The sequence below is a fragment of the Gallus gallus genome, chromosome 3 (assembly GCF_016699485.2).
Source record: "Gallus gallus isolate bGalGal1 chromosome 3, bGalGal1.mat.broiler.GRCg7b, whole genome shotgun sequence".
In the NCBI taxonomy this organism is placed as follows: domain Eukaryota; kingdom Metazoa; phylum Chordata; class Aves; order Galliformes; family Phasianidae; genus Gallus; species Gallus gallus.
The window spans coordinates 7,736,007-7,754,595 of NC_052534.1; the positions used below are offsets into that span (position 1 = coordinate 7,736,007).

General features: G+C 43.0%; 1 long non-coding RNA gene across 4 annotated transcripts in view; it reads right to left on the reverse strand.

Annotated features, from left to right (window-relative positions):
- Positions 1-18,589, reverse strand: part of LOC107052021 — an 81,123-nt gene that overhangs the window by 27,193 nt on the left and 35,341 nt on the right. For 2 of the 4 annotated variants that reach the window (XR_006938683.1, XR_005858163.2), the window contains exon 3: positions 6,164-6,260. This is a non-coding gene — a long non-coding RNA (uncharacterized LOC107052021). Of the gene's footprint in view, positions 1-6,163; positions 6,556-18,589 lie in introns of those variants that run through there. The other 2 variants (XR_005858161.2, XR_005858160.2) reach the window with 2 other exon arrangements.

The following is an 18,589-nucleotide window of genomic DNA, read 5'->3' on the forward strand; positions in this document are numbered from 1 at the left end:
AAAACATTATTGACCAGTCCTGAGGCAAAACTTCGGGGGATAGGTGCTATTTTTAGTAGACTGATAGAGATTATAGAGATAGCAGGTCTAATAAAAGATTTTATCACTCTCTGTGAAGTTCGCCTTAGCTAAATCTTTAAATCACCATGGCTCCAAACAGCATCGTTATGGGAAGAATTCTAGTTTGTTGTTTTTTTAGCATTGAGACTGATCATTTTATAATTCTTGTCTGTGACCTTCCATGTGGCAAGGCTAAGGTCTCACCCCTTCCTCATACATTTGAGGAATTACAGTATTGCAGGGGTTGGAAGGAACCTCAAGAGATCACCGAGTCCAACCTCCTGCTGAAGTGGGCACTCTACCATAGATTGCACAGGTAGCATCCACCCAAGTCTTGAATATCTCCGTAGAAGGAGAATCCACAAGCTCTCTGTGCAACCTGTTCCAGTGCTCCATCACCCTTACTGCAAAGAAGTTCTTCTGCATGTTTGTATGGAACTTTCTATATTCAAGTTTCAGGCCATTACTCCTTGACCTACTGCAACACACCACTGACAAGAGCCTGACCTCATCCATTTACCTCCCACCTCCATCTCCTTTTAGATATTTATAAATATCAGATCCTCCCTCAGTCTTCTTCTTCCCAGGCTGAACAGATCCAAGTTACTCAGCCTTTCCTCATCCAGGAGATGCTCCAGGCACTTAATCATCTTTGCAGCCCTCCGCTGGACTCCTACTAAAAGAAACAGGTCCACAGTGTTCAGCACTGTCTTCAGCCTCTTTTATCTATTTTCCGAATTTACTGTCAGACTTAAGAGCATCACATTCCTGTTTACTCTGTGTTAACATGAATGTGTAAACATATCTGGTTTCTCATATAATTGCTGCTCTCACTTCTAATCTGCAGCTGTCTGTAGTGTGTATTTCCCTGATTGCCAAATTTCAGGGGCTTGAAATTTAATAAACTTCTCTTGAAGAGCTTTCTATGATCATTTGTACTCTGATGTTTCGATTTTTCTCATTATCCATCAGTCTTTTGAGAATTATCCCTTTTTACAGCAAAGAGAAAGTGAGAGAGATTGCTGAGCATGTCTGTCTTCCAGTTAGGATCAGCAAATGCAGTTGGGTTTGGTCACTCACATTTCATCAATACTCTTTACTTTCTTACGTAGTGATCAAGTTGCCTTATGTAACAGAAGACCTAATACTGGTTTTTCCTAGTAATACCTAATATTTATTTTTTGTTTTTTCTTAGAAAACTACCTAACATTTTTAGAAGCTCTAAGGAAAGCAGTTTTAGCAACTGCTTACTCCCTCTTATCTCACTTAAATTATAAGGGGACACTCTTAGTAACCTACTAACGCCTTCACTTTTTCCTCCACTTAACAACTGCCACCCTCCTTCTGTATGGAGGTCTCCAAACTTCAGCTTGTAAGAACTCTTAGTCTTGAGAAATAAATCACTCTAGGGGACAGCATCTTTCTTGCAGAGAGCTCCTCCCAGGCGACAACACACAAAATACATACACACCAGCTATTCAATTTAATTTTCCTGCAGAGGCCATAAGCCATGATTTGGGCACGCCGGCTATCTTTATCTTGCTACCAGCTCTCAATAATACTAATGATATCCAATTTCTTTTCGCAAATGGGAATGTGTAATTCCTCTTGTTTATGGCCCAAGCTTCTCATGTTCATAAAAAGGCGATTACAGAATTGCTCTTCTTTAAACCTCTACATGCCTTGGTTCTCTGCATCGCTGTAACCTTGAGTTTAAGCAACATGACTTGAGGCAACTTATTGTGTTACTGTCTGTTAATTCACCATCATTTGTATGCTGGTTTTAAATTGTTTGGGTCATTTTAGGAGGTAACTGCCCAGAAGATGGGCAGGAGATGTAGACCCAAGGCAATTCATGTACCTTCCAGCCTTCCTCTGCTACCTCTGGTGTGCTGACACCTGCAGCTCTGCAACGCCAACATGTTAGAGGTATAAAACACCCTCTCTCCATTAGAAGTGGTGGTGTGGAGAATCATATCCAAAGCTTTTCTTAGATGTGCTTTCCTCCCTTACCTAAATCACATAATATTGAAGTCCAGAGGTCACCTGCTCCTCCCAAGTACCTCACCAAAGAAAGCTCTTCTGTATGTACATACAGCAGAGTGATGTAATCTATTACATCAAAATCATTAACAGCACTGGTTTTGGTGACCACAGGTTGTGCAGTCAACTGCTGTAGCACATATAAAACACGTGCAGTTCCGTGAGCAACATCATTTCTCTAGGACATAAAGGACTGCATCCAGCTTTCACTCCACTAACGCAGGCTATGGGTAACTCGCTTTATCTATCATGATTCCAACTTGCAGCACCAACAGAGGCCAGGAAGACCAAATGTTTGCTCTCTAATACACATACCCTGATGGATAGCTCCACCTTCCCCCAAGCACCGTTAACCCAGGGCTCGTACTGAAATAAACAAGCTTCACGTTGGCTATTTTGCTTTCACTGGTGGGTATTCCTCAGGCAGTTCTGCACAGCCTTGGGATGAGCTGCAGGGATTAGCTCTGAGCAGCCCTCAGGGAATACAGTGTCAACCGTTCTCAATTTTGGTCTGCGGAGGCAATCTGACAAGTGCAGCTAGGCCTGATAACAAAGATCATGCCAGAAAGGTGCCAGAAGCAGTGCTGTATCCCCCCTCTGTTCCCTTGGCACCTGGCAGGCTATTTAAATTCTTTCTCCTCTCCATAGACACACTGTGGGACACATCATACTCGCATGAAAACAGCCTCCCAGTCTTCACATGGTAAATCATGAGCAAGTCCTTGCAAAGTACCGTGTGGGATGAGGAGTCCAGCTCTCTATATGGGGAGAATGGCATCCTGCATGTTTTTGCACAACCACCAAGACGAAGTATTTGCACTTTAAAGTAGCAGCAGAATAAATCCTCCCTTGGCTGTCTAAAGCAAACAAACATTATCTTCAGCGGGAGAGATCTGCAGGTAATCAGTTCAGCGTGAGCTCTCAGTACAGCACCGTGGCCCTGGACAAATGTAATCATTAGGTACATAATTAGAGAGTATGGATGGAAGCAGGGAGCTTAGATTTCCTCTGCACGTGAAACTTACCCACCTGCAATGGAAACACTGTGCCTGTCGCTCAAAAAAGCTCTGAAAGGGTAGAAAAAAATTCAATACATATTCCTGAGAATGATTAGGGAATATGATAACACATTAAAGAACAACTGATTCTAGATGCTTAAGATATTTATCCCGTCAAGTCGCAGGGGTTACTTCAAAGAGCAGATGGCTAGAACCTGAGGCTGGGAAAAATGGGAGTGGAAAACCAGTGTAGTTTTAAACAACATTTATACTTAATTACAGGTAAATTGGATTCTCCATGACAGGAAGACTTTGCAGTAAAGGGATAGGGCTTAGTTTCACTAATAATTCAAAAAAAAGTTAGCTCAGGGCAGCCCTGTGCCCTTGACTACTGCAAGGGGAATCCCATGCTGAAGAAACTCTGCCGTGTTCCCCCTCTTATTCACCCCAGGAGGGCAGGCATACTGGGGCACAACGAGGCCAATCCACAAGGCAATGCACATCTGCAGGAAGATGCTAAGATGGCTTCAAGGTCCAGCCCTGCAACATTTAGCTGGCGTGACAGAGGATACTTTCTGTCCCACCTGCATGCCCTCTCTGCTTATCCCTATCATCAAAGCAAGAGCTCAAGGGACTGGGAAGGTCTAATTCCCAGCGCCACAGCTCATTGATTCAAGAGCTAATGCAAACCACAATTGATTGTGCAAGTAATTAATAAGTCAGAGTGATAAGTGCAGCGCTGCAGAGAGGCTGAAGGCAGGTCGAGCTATGACCCTGCTGGAAGTCTCCAGATAGAGGAGGGAAATCTTCCCCATATGAATCACCTGAGTTTGTGCAGCAGAGTCTTTAATTCATTATAATTTAATTCTCTGAGGCATAAACTAGAGATCTACAGCCACTTAAAACACCTGAGTGAGAGCATCCAGGCATGCTATGAATTTTGCTCACTGTCCTCACAACTACACTTCAATTTCTGCTTCTCAGGCAGACGTAGACCTGCAGTCAAATAACTGCTTCTTGAACTCCCAAGGACAGGTTTGACTCCATCGTGTCTTGATGTTTTGACCAGAAGGTGGGCTTCTGAGCAGCTCTATGTGCAGCTCCCTCCTGCTTCACCGATGGCATCTTTTACCAGTCCTTTTACCAGTCCTGCTGTGAGAGGGGCATGTTCCCCAAAACACTGTTTTTGAGAGTTGATGTGAAATGCTTTCAGGTCTCATTTGGGTCTAACACTGCCTTATGCAGGGAATTTTGTAGTTGCTGTAGGTGCATAGCAGAGCTCTAGCTGAAATAACAACTCCCGTTCCTTGCAGCTGAGAAGTGTATAAACTTGGAATGCACCAGGTTTTAAAAATTGAATGTCTTCAGCGAGGTCATAAGTGCTTATACTATTACTCCATATTACTAAAAACTACCATGCAGATTAAGGCAGTGAGGGTAAGAAACGTATTTTAATCATTATGTGAGGATTGCAGCAGTAGATTCACACACCTAGACCCAAGCTGGGTTTTAAGAACAGCGTGCCTTTTGTCTTTTATTCAAAGCCAATTAATATTTATATTTCATAGAAAGCTACAACTAAGCTTTAAGACCAACAAAATCTTTCTGATTTAGATCTGCAACTGCTTAAATTACCCTTATCTTGTCCCACAGTGCTGCTGCTTTTAAACTGTAAGAACAGCACTTCCCTATGCACTCAGTTATAGGGATATGGTAATGACATTTTTTTTATTCCAGTAGAATTTCATCGAGCTCATAAATATTACTATGCCTTTACATCTGGTTCAGAGATTTCAGCTGAATATTCAGCTATTTACATCCAAGAAAAATGGCTTCTTTACCACACAGAAATTATCACAGCTCAGGAGAGCCTGATCTCTCTCCACCAGTCAGGAATTTACCCTCATGTGAGTAAATCAGCCCCTGCATGAATTTAATTAGAACTTCTGTCTGTTCTAATCTGAACCTTTGTAGAAGAGAAGATGTTGGAAGTGAACCAGGGATATCACACTGGAAATTTTAGCTACATCTAGAAGGCAATCAGCAGGCTGGGTTAGACAACTATGGCCAGACTCCCTCAGCTGAGGCTTTCTATAGAAAGTAGTTGATGGCCTCCAAGAAGAGGCAAAACAATTTGATGGCAAAACCCATCCTCCCTGCAGCAGTGAACGTAGGTAATCCCACCAGTGTTGCTGGCCCATCATCTCCAGCCTCTTCCATAGCAGACCTGCGGCCACGGCTGGACAGCCAGAGATAGGATCTGTGCCACATTCACACTTCTGCAGCGTGCACCCCTGGCAATGATTTGCCATGCAGCAAAGGGCATGCTGCTCACCTCCCCGTAGCTGAGGACCCCGCTGTCTGACATTTCCAATGGGGTTCCATGCACTGGTGCAGCAGCTGTCCAGCACAAGCCAACATGGCATAGGCTCATCCTGCCTCTCAGCAAGATAACCCATTTATCTCACCCTGCTGTTAATAAGCCTTCACAGCTCAAGAAGCAAGCATCTTTGGAAACAACAGCTTAGACTTTGCCCTGATTTCGCTCCAGCTCCCTGCTGACAGATAGTGCAAGCAAGCTCTTATATCTTGTCTCACTTTTCTGATTAGAAGTATTATCTTTATGTGAGGCTAGAATTTAAGGCATCAGATTGGACTCCAGCTGTAGGTAAGTGACAGTGTTTGCTAGATAAGTATCCTGAATGCTTTGCTGAGGGTTTGGTCTCCTGAAACAAACTGTAATGATACCATAAATAAAAAGTGGCACACAGGAGGGCTCAAACTGACTTTCAGCTTTAGCAGAGTGATAAAAAGGCATCGCCTTTCACCTAGGATATGAGAAGCCTTCCTGTAAAGGGTTATCCAGAAAATAATCCTATAAACATGCACAATTAAAAGAGAAAGGGAAAAATAAAAAGGCAAAGGGCTGTGCAAGGACAGTTTTCCCAGGTAAAGCAGAGATAAAAATGCATATGCAAAGTACCCCGTCATGATAAAACACACAGGAGCTCATCGATCACTTTAAACCATAATACTCAAGCAAATACAAATCTTTTTCTTACCTCTAAAAATAGAGCTGGATCTTTAACCAGGTCGGAGGAGTAGATAATAACCATCAAGAACCCACGGAGGCTCAGCTACCAGCATGAAGATTTTCCTCTATTTGAGAAAAAGCACGGAGTCAGCTTTCCAAACATAAATGGGAAACAGCATAAGGGAAATCAGTGTCTGCTGAGGGGAATATTTTTTTCTAGGTGGGATAATGATAGTCCTTTCAGGCTATGTCACATACATAATTGGTTCTCTTTTTTCATTAATGAATTTCCATCTCTGGCTCACTGAACTAGACCACACGAACAAAGGTGATCCACCAAAAAATAATACACTTTACATCACTAAAAATCATTCATTTGTATGGAAGTGTAGGAGAAGAGAAGCTGGCCTGCAGAAGAAAGGCCTCTTCTCCCATACATCCATATAAATGAATGATTTCACTAATGTAAAGAGAGGTCTACTGCCGTTAAACCTTGTCAATGAGATCAGGAACAGGGCCCTGCTGTCTGCTCCTTAAAGTACATTATTTTTTGTTAGATCACCTTTGTTCATAAGATGGCCATTGAAAATTTAATGTTCTTACATACATCACTGTCAGACTTTATTGCACATTCACGGAGGAAAGTAATTCCATCAAGTGATAGACTATGAAGGCTACTAAATATAGATTTATTGGAAATTCCAGTTGAAGATAAGTGAATCCTTTCTGCCAGCTGGAATGGAGAGCTACACTCAAGCTATTTTCTTACCTGTCTATCATTCTTGATATAGAGAAAAAGACGTCTGTTGAGTTCTAAAATCAGATTATCACTGCAGTATCTATAAGGTTATTTTTAAGTATCCAGTGTTTGTCTTAGCTCTATAACAGAAGCCATTTTAGTCTGTAGACTAACCAATTGGCCACAATGTACTGATTAAAGCAAGTCATTAGGAAAATAAAAAATTCCCTTTGCAACGAGGTCCCATTCCTGCATCTCATATTCAGAACGCAGTTCCCAGGCCAAAACTCAACATCTGGTGATCAGCAAGGTGATGCAGGGCACATGAAGACAACCAGAGACCTGCACTATCAGAGGATCCCCACAAGGGCAAGCATCTTGGGCTGCCATGGGGGCAGTTGGGGGTGCCCATGGTGCGATCCCTTGGAAGGAAGATATGCACTTGCTGACCAGAATAAAGTCATCAGTAAGCCAAGTTGCTTTTGTCTCTATTTCTCACTGCAAACCAGAAAGACTGCAGTGGGGCAGGGGGAGGCTGCAGCAGACCTGCTGACAGGAGTTTGGTGGTCAGGGAATGGGCCGTTGCCACAGCCTGCTATACCACAGGCCTGGTGCTCCATCCTTTGCCATAGAAGGGCTGGCATTATAAACATGTGGATCAAAGCACCTACTGCTGGGTACGTAGCTGGGGTCATCTCCTTGACTCATCATTCCCTAAAGGCTGCCATGGGCAGGATGGATAGGTTTGAACCAAGACAGATGTAGGAAATAAAAGTACCCCTCATCCAGCAGCATCACTCACAGGCTCTGGTCTCACAAGTACATTCAGTCATAACGCTCCTCCATTGACAACTACTTGCATCAGGATCATGAAACTGAGATTATACACCGATTTACATAAATAGAGAATTAATTTTAGAGTACTTCAAGTTTTCTCAGGAATACGATGCTTTGCCTCCCTCCCACTGAGTTGTCTGCCCCATAGCTCTTATTATCTACTATTTTTTAGTCTGAAAATGATTTATTTTGTCTAATTTCTAGCAGCTAAAATAATTAAGGTTCCTTTTATTATTATTTCATTCAATTTTCACCAACAGTCTGGAATACTACCTGAGTGAATCTACCTCAGATTTTTTCTTTGTTTAAGTTAATTGGCTTAATTTGAACTAACAACACATTGGTAAAGGAGCGGGTGCAGTCTCTAAATAGCAATTCCACATCAATTCCAGTAATGCCAGTGGTTTATCCTAAGGATCAGCCTTAGGCAGCAAGTGTTCCTACACAAACATACCACTTGAAGAATGAATGATTAGGCTCCAAAAGTACTTTTAAAGGCCATATATAGTGAAAGGTAATTTCACTATATGGGCTCTATTTCACACCTCTCCACTTCTTTTAGCTTTACCATGAGCTGCTGTATTTCTACGGGAATGGTAAATCCATCCCAAATACAGCACCTTTATTTTGAATCACGGCCACTACAGCAAAAGGATCCCTAAAAGCACTCATTTCCTAGCACAGCTCACCAACTAAGCCCAGCTAGTACCTTCCTGGTAATGCTATGGGTTTAAGAGACAGAACAGTTGTGTTAACAAAGCTGATGATGGCCTTTTCTATTTAAAACTCAGAGTGGTCAGTACCCCATTAACGCAGAACTGAGTCTCAAACAGGTTGTGATAATACCTAAAACGGTCTGGTAGCTCAATGGTATGGAGCCATCCTATAATTGCAGCTCTTTTAGTTGGTCCAAGAATAGCATTTAGCATGCAAGAAAGAGAAACATTCCAGAAGGGAGCACATCTCCCTGCTTGGAGATACTCAAAACTCATCTGGACATGGTCCTGGACAAGCTCTTTTAGGTAACCCTGCTCGAGCAGAGGGACTGGACCAGATGACTTCCAGACGTGCCTTTCGACGTCAACTGTTGTGTGGTTCTTTGAAGAGAGAGATGCAGATGCCTTAGGTATCATGTAGCCATCAGAGATAGAACTGCATAGAATGGTTTGGGTTGGAAGGGAGAGAACGCCTCCCATTAGAACGTAATATATAATAATAAGTAACAATTTAGTGTGCAAAACATAGTAGTCAGAATACGTCAGTGTAACGTTGATTAGGCTAATTGGAGTTTGGACACCTGGAAATTAATAGAAAATGCAAGCAGAGGTCAACTGGGAGTTTTCTACAAGCAAACAAGAAAAAGACTGGTTAAATCCATACGAAACATTTTTTGCCTTATTTAGGGTTATTTAAAAGATTATTTCTGACTATTTTAAAGATGAATACACCTTTGCATTAGTTAGAAACATAAGGAAAGGCCAGGGAAGAACATTCAGCTACCCTTGGGCCATGATTTATCAGAGGTTCCTATTTGCAAACGCCTAGGCTCTTCTCAAGAATCTGTTGTATTTGTTAGTATTTCCTCCCTGGTAGGTGAATATTTGTACCCTTTGGGTTTCAAGTTTCCATTCTCCCTTTACATTTACATTCCCTCTCTTTTAGTATCCCCACAATGACTCACTGCAGACACTCCTCATCACAGCAACACAGGACTGTGCCATGTTATGCAGTACGGCACTGCTCACTGCTTACCTCATGTGCTGCATAATTAGGTGGTTACATGAAATCCTTCCCATCTGTTACCATGACAGCCCAGTCATCTTGGGAAGGCTGCCATGAATTTTTGCACTTCCACAAAATGGGGTCAAATAACAATTACTTCAGTTAATGACATCTAGTGTACACCTGGAGACGGCACCGTTTCCAAGAGCACACAATGAGAGTTAAGCTCAGTGGAGAGATAAAGATAGAATCTATTGCTCACAGAGCAAACAAATTACACAGCACACGTGTAGGCCAAGTAGCTGAAAGGCTGCCTAGGCTGCCAGATTTCACATCCACCAGGTAGCCGGGGGGACATGCAGTAGCCACCAAATCTGACCTACACTCAGTCAGTGTCAGTTCAGATCAGAGAACTGGCAGGAGTCTGGAAAAGGAAAACAAATGTTGCTGTTGCTGTCTGACTCTGTCAAAAGGGGTTTTATTACAGCGGTTTTTATCTTGGGAAGATGTGATCTGAGAAAAACAGACAATGCTTGGAAGTAATTTCAAAGAGAAATTGACAGACACATGCAAATGCTTGAAGTGAGGGGAGGGGAAGGGGACAAAACATGGGAGAGGCAGAAATGATCAGAGGGCTCACATATGGAATGGCAGTGCAGATAAGGGCCGTAAGAGGTTAAAAGCAATATGAGTGTAGATAGCCTAGCAAGGTAGGAAGGAAAGCAACATAGCAAATTTCCTGCTCTGTTTTCCTCAACCAAATTATTAAAAGGATAGCATCTCCTCACATAACGCAGGACCTTGCTGTCACTGAGTCATAGATTATCCCAAGTCAAAAGGCACATAGAGCAGATGGGACAATCCCTCCCCTTGCCCAATGGGGGTGCTGTGCCATGCCTGGCCCTTTGGGCTGCTAGGGCACACTGCTTGCTCATGTTCAACTTGCCATCATTCAGAATGTCTAGCTATTCAGATCAGACAATTTCATAGAATCATATCATAGAATGGCTTGGGTTAGAAGGGACATCAAGGATCATCAACTTCCAAACCCCTTGCCAGAGGCAGAGTTGCCAGTTGCTAGATCAAGTACAAGATAACATTGCCCAGGGCCCCATCCTACCCAGCCTTAAACACCTCCAGGGATGGGGCATCCACAATCTCTCTGGGCAACCTGTTCCAGCACTTGATCGCATTCTTAGTTAAAAAAAAAACTTCCCTCACATCCAATCTAAATCTCCCTTCCTTAAGTTTAAAACCATTCCCCCTTGCCTTATCACTATCTATCCTTCTGAAAGTTGATTTCCCTCATGTTTATAAATACCCTTTTTTATAATGGAAGGGCTGCAGTGAGGTCTCCCTGCAGCCCTCTCTTTTGCAGGCAGAACAAGCCCTGCTCCTGCCTATCTTCATAGGAGAGGTGCTCCAGCCCTCTGAGCATCTTCATGGCTTCCTCTGGACCCTATCCAAAAGCTCCACACCTTTCCTGTACACAGTACTCCAGATGGGGCCTCATGAGGGCAGAGTGTAGGGGAACAATCCCCTCCCTTGCCCTGCTGGACACCCATCCTGGTGGAACCCAGGATACCACAGGCCTTCTGGGCTGCAGTGGGCTTGCAGATCCTTGCTGAGCCATACTGGTTTCCTGCCTCCCCTGCCTGCTTTCTTATTCTGCGGGATGGAGAGCTCTTCTGCCTTCAGAAATGTATCCTTAAGGAGTAGCCAGCTTTGTTCCACTCCTTTGTCTCTAAGAAATGCTTCACAGGGTATCTTCTTCAGTAATTCCTTAAACAACCTCAAGTTCACTCCCTTGAAGTTCAGGGTCTTGACTATTGTCCTCACAAACAAGGCAACCCAATATACCTTTCAAGCTGGGCTGTGCCAGACTGTGCAGGACAGCCTCCAACAATCCCTGCTCTGCACCAAGGTTGCTATCCCTGTGTCCTCTTTCCCTCTGTAAGCTGGACTAGGAAAGGCAAGAGCACATGACGCTGTTTTTTCCTAAGTCTTACAGGTGCTGGACATGAAATGTAACCAGCCTTAAAACATTGCTGAGCCAGGGCTTTGGTCTGCAGAGCCTGACCAGGTATGCAGAAGCTGGGAGCCTCAGGACTGAAGCTCACTCAGCTCACAGCATTGCAAGCAGTCAAATGTGGCACACTACGAACATCTGAAAAACCACTTTTGTGTGAAGGCCAGATACTACACACCACAAGGGACAGACCTTATCCAACACTTGAGCTGCTGAAAGCAGAAATATCCACCCTACGCACCGCCCTCCGTGGAAGAGCACTCCTTATGATCTTTTTATGCACTTGATTAACTGAACCATGTTCCTAATTAGACCCTCAAGGAGCCTTAATCACCCAGCACTTACGGAGAGGTGGCTGGCATGAAGAGAAGCTGTGCTGGTCAGACGAGTCCAACTGATTTCAGCTGTGCAGTCATACCTGACAAAACAGATGAAGGACTATTCTAGTCAAGGGAGGTGCAGCGGTATAATGCCTAACCTTGGCTAGCTCATCACAGCAGCATGAGAGCTGTAGACAGTTGGGAGAAGGGCCAGTCAAGACACCAATTACTCAGGCAAGGCAGAGGCAAGGATAAGGTAGAAGATGATGCAGCCGAGGGCAAGAAGCTGCAGCAGGTATTCAAATAGTTACCATTACTTCCTTATAATAAAATAAGGAGAACTTTGCAATACTGAACTACAGAAACATGGGATCCATACCACTGCCTGCAAAGTATAAACAGAAGAGGGTGTAAAACACTCAGAAATGACACATCCTTCATCAAAGCCATCATGTGAAAATACGGATGGCAATTACAGCCCTCTGTATAATCCTAACTCTTACAAATAATGCTTTTATTCCTGCCAGAGAAAATGAAGGATTGAATTCAAAGTGAAGAGCTCAGGTTAGCTGATGGAATTTGCTAATTCAGGAAAAGCTGCGCCTTGAAAATCAGAAATTGGTAAATGAATGTAAATCCATATAAAACCTTAATTCCACTCTGAACGAAGCTTCTGCATTTCCTTATACCTTTACTACAACACTGCTTCTGAACAGAGCTGATCAGGAGCTGACAGGCTGCAGACAGGCTCCTGCAGGCCACCACTTAACTTTTGGCACAGGTAGAGCAGCACAGCTGCTAAACTGCACAGCACTCCACTCCTGCAGTCTTTTGCACTCAAGGCCACTTGCATCTGTACGTTCTCCTATAATAATTGCATCAGCAGCCTTGACCACCTCCACCAAACCATTGGCACTTCCTCAGCAAGGAGTCTATTGGCCTTCTGTTGGCACAACTCATGCAGTACGGCAGTGAAATAACAAAAGGTACACCACATCTCTCCAGGGACACCATGGCATCTATATTCACATAGAGGTCAAGCAGAGGGGCACAGCTTCCCCAGATCATTTCAAATCAGGCTCCTCCAGCAACTCCACAAGCCATGGACCACAACTGCCTTTGACACTGCAAATGCAGCTGGTGCATTAGCCACTGCCAGCTCCAGGGACAGTAGCCCACACTGGCATGCCTGTGTGCCTGGATGCATTGCCACTTGCCTTCCTGAAACACAGTATTTGGAGAAACGGGCCTTTTATTTGGAGCCAGGCTGGGTGAGACATGGAATACTCTATATACAAAGAAGCCATTTGTGCCCAACTGACTTTCTAGGCACCATTTTTTTCTGATCACCTGGGAAGAAAGCGGAGAATTACATTGTTTCCCAGTTAAATTAGGGAGAAGAATTTAAGTGCAATTCATATTACAGAAGGAAGGACTTCTTCCCACATTCAGTCGGGTAGGGAATTGCTGTTGGTGCAATGTGCACAGCGTGCGATGCACGAGAGGTTGGCCCCTCTGCACTAAGTGCCCGTGGGCTGCAAGAGGGCAAGCAAGGACTCAGTTACCTCCTGACCCTTGCATCTCCCATTGTGGAGGGTGGACAGGCACAAAACATGCCAGGTAGTTATTACAACAGTTTTAAACGGCAGCACATTGCTTATTTCCTGAGGATTTGGAAGGCAGTCAGAGCTAAATGCCTCCATCCAATGTTTTAGTGCAAAAAGCCTCTTCTTGCCCTACAACACGCCTAAGAAGCATTCCATCCCCAGGATCACCCCTTTCTCTCTTCAGATGGGCTGCGAGATGCTTTGTGTTATGATGCACAGCACTGGGCGCTGTCTGTCAGATCACGTTAAGCTAAAGCAGTGGCCTGCAGCACAGACTCAGTGTGATTCCCAATAAATTGTCAGCAGAGTGGAAAGCAATAGTTGCCCATAATTTGAATTTCATGCCCGCTCATCATGGAAATCTTATGTGACAGTTTGCTGTGCCTGAGAGCTTGCTCAGATAGATGCCTGCATCCGTAGAAAGTATGCCCACTAGGTCTGCATTGCCCACACAGCTTGCTTGACACTGGCCTCATGGCATAACACTGCTCCACCATCATCATGACTGCTTAAAACAAAAGGTTCATCCGTGGTTTACAGGCCTGGATCTTAATTATAACAGCTGCTCAGAAATGCAAAGTTGAAAACAACTGAAATTGAATTTTACCTTGGCAAGAGGAAAAACGCATTTAGACACTTTGATCCTGGCTCAAACAAGGAGCGCACACACGCCATCCTTCCGGGCTGCTGCTCTATTTTAGGCTCTCATGCTGCCCAAGAGAGTTTCTTGTGGCAGATCCCTGCCTCTGGCCTTTCCGTGGGCAAGTGTTGCCATTGGAGACAACACAGCATCTGCTCTGGGTGTGCAGCTCTGCTGATCCTTCACCTGGCAGCCTCAGGAGCTCCCTAACTGGGATGCAGGCACCGGCACACCTTGGACCGTGAAGGCATGCTGCAAATCAGCAATATCAAAATCCCGCTGTCAACTCAATAAATGAAATGAAGGCAATATAGAAGTGTGTCACCTGATGGGAGGAGATGCTGTGGTGCTGCCTCTCATTACAAAGCACAGCAGTCCCCACAGCCGGTGGTCACTTAGCAAGGGGTTTCTTGTGGGTATCACAGCCTAGGAGAGATTTCAAAGGGGATGTGAAGGAATATAATGAAGGGTTCTGTGAATTTTTACAGGAAGCATGAAAAACAGCACGGGAGAAGATGGGAAAAAGTGTTTACAATGTTAATAAGGCAAAGGTATTTGAGGATGTTGTTTGGGGCATACGGAAAGTGGAAGTCAGTGCATTAATGAAAGACAACGTGGAAGGGCAATATATGTCACTGACAGGGAGGAAAAATACCAAGTATGCTTAGGACTTGACAGAAAATTGAGAGCTGTGGAAAAGTGCAAATCGAGATACATAGCCAAAGAGACTCGTTAGAAGAATTCTCTCTGCAGCTGCATTCGGGACTGATAAATGCAAGTCAAAAATAAAGGATAGTCCTTGGCCATCTCAGGTACCTTGCATGGATGCATATAAAATAGTCTTTCACTCTGCAACAAAGCTCTGATGTATTCTGTTCTTCTCACTGAATTTCACAGGACAGCTAAAAATCCTCCAGAATAATCTGTGTTGATCTCCAGACCTTTGGAGCAGTGTCTATTGAAGCTCTTACTTTTAGCATCCAGAAATCCCATAGATTTTCTGTAGGACCATTTGCTACAAACAACGTCTCATTCCAGCCAGGATGTGCAGCATTAGAGTGCCCACTCCAGCCCTAATGCCTTCTAAGCCTGTTTTCACCTCTAGCCATTAGGTATTTGACAAAGCAAATCTCCAAAACACCAAAAAAAACCCTTTCAAAATACTCAAGTATTCTTCAAGCTTTGTGTGAACATCACCATAAATTTCATTCACAAGACAAGGTAAATAACGAGGAGCTCTCCAAAGTGAGATGGCACATTTGCAAAGTTTTATTTGCAGAAAAATCCAGAATCTCAGATTGGAGACCAGTCTTCTAAGTACAAATGCAGCACTGCTGTTATGACTGTGATAACTGCTTCCACTATTAATTGTATGTAAAAGAAAGAGACATCATATGCACCTAAAGATGAGTCCGTGGCTGAAACACACAGCAATCCCTGATCTCTACTTTTGATACAAGGCAGAAAGTACATTCCAGTTCTTTCCTTACACCGATAAGCAGAAACTAAGTGGCATTTTCATGCTTTGCCAGGGAGTACAGAAGGTGTTTTCCTTGAACACTGCCAAGGAATAAGTTGAATCTGCTAATACCTTCTAGAAGGCAGGCAGTATCAGATTGGGATGCCATGGAACAGGTAAGTGGCATCTGCTCATCGTGTATCACAACCGAGGATCAATTAACATTAAGGCTGAAGTTTAAAATGCTTTAGGAGAATAAAATTAAAAGTTAATGATTAAAAAAAAAAAGCATTTTTATCCCAAACTGTTAACCTCTAACAGCTTGGTGACCATTCCTAAGTATCCGCGGTCTATTGCAAGTAACAGACTAAATCAAAACTCTTCAGGGTCATCCTGTCCAATGGTTCGTTCACCCTAGTAGTACTGATGCACCCAAACCATTCTAGGAGGCTTTAGTCAACAACAATAGACACAGAAGGAGGATGAAGGTTGAGACAACTCCTCTTACAAGTGGATTCAAACAGAGCAAAGAGACCCTTCAGGAGCCCACCGAATTTCTGAGCCACTAGAAAAATCAACCAGGGAAAAATATTTACTACCATGAAAATAACCTCTCACGAGCTCTCTCATTATTTCTTTACCAATGTGTAAACAAGAAGCAGTTTCCGGACTTGATACATTTGAGTGCTGTATAAATCCTCAATCTTTTAATTAAATGACTTCAGAGTTAGAAAAAAACTCAGGTATTGCTGGAGATGCTTAAAGCCTTGGCTTTAACTAGCTCAGGTCACCAACTTTTAAGACCTATAAGTGCAGGCAAAAAGGACTGACTGCTTAAATTTGCTAACACCTGAAAGTAAGTTAATTACATCTAAACCTTCGGATTCTGAGACAGCTCCCTGCCTGATTTGTTCTCACACCTCTACCTCAAGCCAGACCAAATCTACTCTTAATAAGGAGAGCCATGTTAAATTATACAGGTTCAGTCCACTCAGTGTGAGGCTGCATACAGTTGATAAAATCAAGCAGAAGTAGCATTAGTGCATCCTTCTCATGAAACATCAGTATGCACAAGCTATGGCCATCAGTGATTTACAGCACAGCTAAATGCTACCTGCATTTGACAAACGTGCATTTAAATCCATCAGCTCAAATGAATCTCAGTTCCTCGAGAGGAACAACTCCATTCATTGTTCTCTTTACCTTCGAATACAGACCTTATAAAGTGAACACCAACTGTTCTGAGTATGGTGCTTCCTCATGACTGTACAGCAATAATCATCCGTTATGGAGTACAGAAGTAGTTTTGAAACATGTTTTGGTGTTTTAAGGTACAGACTATAATTGTTTCTAGCAGTTCAGTGAGAAACCAGGTACTTCAACCTGCCTTCCTCTCCCTTTGTCCTCCGCTTCCAGCCCCAATCCTCTAAACATGCACAGACACACTTGAATTAGCAGGAAACTAATCTTATTATACTAGCAGGAGGTCTAGGGGCTTCTGATCTTTAAAGCTCTAAGATGCTATTTAGGGACTAAAGCGATATGTGACAAGAATTGAAAGTCAGAATAGGAATAAAAACCTCACAAAGACACCTTTGTGAGTCTCTTTTCAGCTCTCTGAGGAAGGTTGCTGTATTGGTTGCCTCACCAGGGTTTGCTTGTTTGTTTTACTCTACGTTATGCACATTTCAGCATCACAAAGCACAACCTGTGCTCTTCCAGGGTGCTTGTCAAGAACCACTGAAAGTCTCCCTTCAGCAGAGCTGCTGGGATCAGAGGACATTAGAAAGCCTGTTGGCCTTCCTCCATGCAAAATCCTTCTCACTTTTTGCCTCTGATGCATGGGTGGAGAGGACAGCAGAACCATTGCCACGGGTCAAGCTCTGTGGCGGAATTGCAGCAGAAATCAAGTATTCTCACCACTCACAGCATTACATCCCTTCTTATAAAGATACACCCAGTAATACGCTTTCACATCTCCCTTATACCAGAAAAAAAAACAAACATGAGGAATCCAAAGCTGAATATAAATAGAATGCAGGCTTTGTTCATGTGCTAAATTATTTATTAAAAAAAAAAAAACACCTCATTCTTTTAATGTTGTTGCTGTATTCAGCTTGAAATTCAGATAACCCAAGAATTTTTAAGCACACTCATTTGTATTCTTAACAGCTACTCACTGCAGCCATGTTTATTTCCCATGACGCTTAATAGTTGCTGCAACAAAGTTTTGTCTGCACAGATTTGTTCACACATTCTTCAAGCAAGCATTCATTTATCTCTACCAAAAAAAAAAAAATTAGCCTGCAAACAAGACTACATGTGATTAATTATTTAGCAAATGCTATCTCTTAATCTCCCCACTTAAGAAGTTTAAATTATCCAACCAGAATACAGAAACAATACCATTTGAGGAAGCTGCTCTGCTAAGCTAACAGGGAACAACGAAGCTGAACTGTATGAGGTCAACACAAGAAACTACAGGCAGTTAACTCAGACTGACAAAAATGTATAACTGAAGAATGCACTGTCAGAAAAGACCTCTTACTCTAGCACTGTTGTGGCTGAAAAATTCCAGGGTTGTTAACATCATATGATTTGTTTTAGCATACTTCATATACACATCCAAATTCTCAGTAAGTCTTGTTTGATAGGATGGCCACGCATTTCATACCTTCAAAGTGAGAGCCAATCCTCATTACTATTCCCACCCTTTCTTCAGTCTATCAATCTCTGCACAGTAACTCATAAATCAACTGTTAAGGAAGAAAATCCTCCATAGTCAACCCATAATACTGTTGTACGACTATGTGTAAGTGCCCAGTTATTACCTGTGTAGTAGTAACCACCTCTTATACTCAAGAAAAAGAAACAGAAATGAGGTCCAAAAACTTTTTGTAATCACAGCCACAAGGTTTGCAGTTTTTAGGTCTCAAAAAATTGGGTTTTGATGTTTATTACTGGTTTTAGCAATAACTGCTCTGTTAGAAGTACTGTTTGAATGTCATCCCTGTGTCTACCTCCACTACTCTTTCAGCTTAACAGATAGTGATGTGTCTTTTAATAACGTTCATGAGTTTGGTCTAAATTCCTGTTGACAG